The sequence below is a fragment of the Ictidomys tridecemlineatus genome, unplaced genomic scaffold, assembly GCF_052094955.1.
Source record: "Ictidomys tridecemlineatus isolate mIctTri1 unplaced genomic scaffold, mIctTri1.hap1 Scaffold_102, whole genome shotgun sequence".
In the NCBI taxonomy this organism is placed as follows: domain Eukaryota; kingdom Metazoa; phylum Chordata; class Mammalia; order Rodentia; family Sciuridae; genus Ictidomys; species Ictidomys tridecemlineatus.
The window spans coordinates 568,092-572,878 of record NW_027520983.1 but is presented as its reverse complement, the minus strand read 5'-3'; the positions used below and the strand labels follow the sequence as shown (position 1 = coordinate 572,878).

The following is a 4,787-nucleotide window of genomic DNA, read 5'->3' as shown; positions in this document are numbered from 1 at the left end:
AGTCTCCTCCCGTTCTCCACGCCCCGCACACTCCCCTCTTCCTGAGACACTTCGCTCTCTGTTGTTTCTGATTTTTCTTCATGCAATTGTTCTAAAACCTCCTGCCCTTTAACAAGCGCTTCTTGGCATCTGCCATCCGTAAGGCAACTACGGACCATCTTCCAGAGGGGTATCACCCCGCCCTCTAACATGCCCTGCTCACGAGCAAAGTCAAGGTCTTTGCCTAATTTATCCCAGCTGGGTGTAGTGAGGCTGCCGGAAAATGCGAACCACGGTGCAGCGACATCTACCCTCTGTAAAAATTTTTTTAAGGTGCGATGTTTCACCTCCAGTCCCTTGGAACGTAAGAGGCCATCGAGGGCCAGAAGAAGTGGACTTGAAGTCACAGCACCCATGATGCAACACAAGAAAACACAGAAATCGAAAGTGAAAGTACACAAAAACAAAACGAAAATTCAGAGTGCAATTGCTATAAGATGTAGCGCCCTCTCTTTACAGAGGAGCTTCCCGCTTTTTAACAGCGGGTCCCACGTTACCTGGGACTTACCGGTGCACCTCCCTGACCGCTGAAAGTTCTGGTTCCTGAGTTTTTCTTTGTTTCTTTTATCCCGGGTTTCAGCACCACTTGTCACAACCCCCTTGCCCACAAGGAAGACGCGACTCAGGAATCTTCTTTCAGCAGTTTATTCAGGCCCTTGACATTCTTCTAATAATTCTTCTAATCCCCAGAATAATCATTGGATGTCCCTCCCAGCCTTAATAAAGCACCGCGAACCCCAATGCGAAGCTGCCACGTGGACCCTTCTCACAGGGTGCTAGAAAACGACACGCCAACTTTCTCTGATAAGGAGTTGACAATACGCCAACTCTCTCTGATAAGGAGTTGTCCTTCACAGACCACAGCGGAGCCAGCGCCATCATGTAATGGCGACCACAGTCCGCAGGAATGGCTCACCACACTGGTTCACCACTGCTGTCTGAGCTGGGGATAGGACTTTTCCCAGGTCAAGGGCAGGGGGTGCTACAAGGTTCAGCCTAGTATCTTTTTGTGGGTTTATAGAGAAATGGGAAGACAGATGCGTCTCCATATATATATTTCAAGGTCCATAGCTCTGCCATGCCCCCTCCTGTCTGTAATTCTTCCCCCAAAAAAAATCATTATTCCTCCAAAGGGAAATATGTATACACACACACACACACACACACACACACACACACATACACACGCAACTGTTGTCTCCTTTCTCCTGCTTCGACTCAGCGCAAAGCTTAGTGCTTTCATAGCATGATAGTTGATTTCCCCTCGGGTCCATTCGGCTTTCAGCGGGTTCCCAGGTGAACTGAAAAGCAGAGCTGTTCTCATCTGGTTGCTCCTGGAGTTTCTATGGTCTCAGTACAACCTGTTTCTCTCTCGCGCAGCTCCCTCCCTCTTTTCCACCCTCCGAGGTGTGGGGACCTTCTTGCCCCCCTCCTTTCTCTAGCCCAGGGCCCCAGCTGAGTCCTCTTGGGAGAAACCCGCTGCCACATACTCGGGAAGGGAAGCTGGAGAAGAAGGCGGGGGAGGCACAAAGGGTGGAGGCCTTGCAGCAGCAGCGCAGCCAGAGGGGCAGCTGAAGGTTGCATCTGCTGGAAGGAGGCTTTTTGGCTGCCTGGTAACCGGCTGCCAGAACAGAGAGTAAGGGAGAGAGAGGGAGAGGAGCATAGAGCAGGGCAGAAGCTCTTGATGTCAGGACCAAGGGAGAGGATCGTGCCAGCAACCCCAGCCCGCCCCAAAGCCAGACCAGCGGACTGCGGGAGAGGAGCCCGACAAGAGGTGTAGGCAGAACCTGAGTGGGGGGCACAAGAGCCCTTGGCTAGGGCGCAGCATGCCCCCTGCTCCAGGGCCATGGAGATCACCCTGGTGCCCCTGGAGAATGGAGGTGCCATGACCATCAGAGGAGAAGGTGAGGCAAGACCAGGCTGTGGTCAGACCATGGGAGAAGAGCTTCAGTATCCTCCGACAGCTGGGCTTAGCGATGGGCAAAAGGAGCAGGCTCCAAGGGGGTGCAGCACACAGAGGGGCACGGACCCAGGAGGGGGACCTTTGACTCCGCTGCCTCAGGAACTGCCTCAGCCTAGACGGCCCACTCCAGAGGATGAGGAGGGAGAAGGCAACCCCAGCTTGGGCATGGTGGAGGACCAGGTACCAGTACTGGGATCGGGGTCCCTTCACCACCAGCGAGTTCTCATAAACATCTTTGGGCTGCACTTCGAGACGCAGCTGGGCACCTTGGCTCAGTTCCCCAATACCCTCCTGGGGGACCCAGCCAAGCGTCTGCCCTACTTTGACCTTCTGAGAAATGAGTACTTCTTCGACCGCAATCGGCCCAGCTTCGATGGTATCCTCTACCACTACCAGTCTGGAGGGCGCCTGTGGAGGCTGGTCAATGTCTCCCTGGAAGTGTTCGCAGATGAGATCTGCTTTTACCAGCTGGGGGACGAGGCCATGGAGTGCTTCCGGGAGGACGAGGGCTTCATTAAAGAAGAGGAGAAACCCCTGCCCCGTAACTAGTTCCAAGGTCAGGTGTGGCTGATCTTTGAATACTCGGAAAGCTCTGGGTCTGCACGGGCCATCGCCATCATCTCCGTCTTAGTCATTCTCATTTCTATCATCACCTTCTGCTTGGAGACCCTGCCTGAGTTCAGGGATGAACATGAGTGTCTTCGACATCCCCCGGTGCCTTACCAGCCTTCTGCCCCCGCCTCAGGGACAAATGGCAGTGGGGCCATGGCACCTCCCTCTGGCCGACAGTGGCTCCACCCCTGCCTATGACATTGGCAGACCCTTTCTTCATTGTAGAGACCACGTGTGTCATCTGGTTCACTTTTGAGCTGCTTGTGTGCTTCTTTGCCTGTCCCAGCAAGGCAGAGTTCTCCAGGAACACCATGAACATCATTGATATTGTGGCCATCTTTCCCTACTTCATCACCCTGGGCACTGAACTGGCAGAACAACAGCCAGGAGGTGGAGGAGGGGGTGGCCAGAACGGGCAGCAGGCCATGTCCTTGGCCATCCTCAGGGTGATCCGCCTGGTCCGGGTGTTCCGCATCTTCAAGCTCTCGAGACCCTCCAAGGGCTGCAGATTCTGGGGAAGACCTTGCAGGCCTCCATGAGGGAGCTGGGGCTGCTCATCTTCTTCCTTTTCCTTGGAGTCATCCTCTTTTCCAGTGCCGTCTACTTTGCAGAAGCAGACAACCAGGGGTCCCACTTCTCCAGCATCCCTGATGCCTTCTGGTGGGCAGTAGTCACTATGACCACCATGGGCTATGGGACATGAGGCCCATCACCGTGGGTCGTAAGATTGTGGGCTCTCTGTGTGCCATTGCTGGGGTCCTCACCATTGCCCTGCCTGTGCCCGTCATTGTATCCAACTTTAACTACTTCTGTCACCAGGAGACAGACCATGAAGAGCAGGGAGCCCTGAAGGAAGAGCAAGGCAACCAGAGACGGGGGTCTGGACTAGACTCCGGAGGACAAAGGAAGTCCAGCTGGAGTAAGGCTTCCCTCTGCAAGGCTGGGGGGTCCCTGGAGAATTCCGACAGTAACCGAAGGGGCAGCTGCCCCCTGGAGAAGTGTAATCTCAAGGCCAAGAGCAATGTTGACTTGCGGAGATCTCTGTATGCCCTCTGTCTGGACAGCAGCTGGGAAACTGACTTGTAAAGGGAGGCAGCAGATTGGGGAACAGGGGTGGCCTCTGAAGCTGGAGATTTACTTTATACCACAGAGTATTCCAAGTCCACCTTGTTACTGAAGCCTGTTTTTCTCTTCCTCCTACCCTCTAACTCCCCATTTTCCCTCTTTTTTTTCCCATGACACCAAGGGTCGCCTATTTTTAAAAAGTACCACATTCCATGACACAGGAGCTGTTGAAATGGTGAGCGCTGTGAGTTGAATGTATTTTAGCCAGCTTCCTATACCCAGCAGAGGGATAACCCAAACAAAAATGACTTTAAATAGCTCAGATCCCAAGAGATTCTGTAGCTCTCCCCATCCATGTGTTCCAAATTTGTTTTACATATTATTATATTTGTGTATAGAAGACAATGTTATTTTTATGGCTGGTGAGTGAATTTTTGTACTGTAGTTCAGAGGGAGAATATTTGCATTTATTCCCAAGATATATGTTGAATTTATGTAAAAGAGTTTTTTGATGTTTTCCTGGGATACTTGGAGCCAGAGATCCTGGCATGACTGTTTCTTCAAGTCTCTCTCTTTTCTGGGATGTGATATGGGTGCTTTATATCTAGGGTAAGGAATGTTCTGGAAAAAAAAAACAACAAAAAACAGATCTGACTTTTTCTGTGAGCCTTAAGTGATTCTTATAACTTTCTTTGAAAAGCATTCTAATGGTGTTAGAGGAAGACTTCTGATAATCCATTTTCCTTATTTTTAATCCCAGGAAATAAATTGTGACTTACTTGGGGCAAGTGTTAGGTTTTTTTTTTTTTTGAAACTTTAGATAATAGTCTGCCACTTGTTGTTTCTGGTTTTGGAGTCAGGGCAAATGCCTCGACTGGGGGTAGAAGACTTGGAAAGCTAATAATGGTTTCTCTAAGCCTCAGAGGCGATGGTGGGTAGATTCTGTTTGTTTCAGGCTGCCTTTGACACAGACACACTGCAAGGTGCTGTGTGATGTGTGGTATCAGACACCACATCAGTATGGAATGTGCAGGGGGCTAAAAGGAAGAGGATGGTGAGTACACCCCCCCCTCCACCCCAGTGGTTCCCTGGGGCCGGATTTCTGAAG

At 51.5% G+C, this 4,787-nt stretch overlaps 1 pseudogene; it reads left to right on the top strand.

Annotated features, from left to right (window-relative positions):
• The first annotated feature begins 1,885 nt into the window (after positions 1 to 1,885).
• On the top strand, positions 1,886 to 3,782 carry LOC144372422 (potassium voltage-gated channel subfamily A member 5-like; annotated as a pseudogene).
• The last annotated feature ends 1,005 nt before the right edge of the window (positions 3,783 to 4,787 follow it).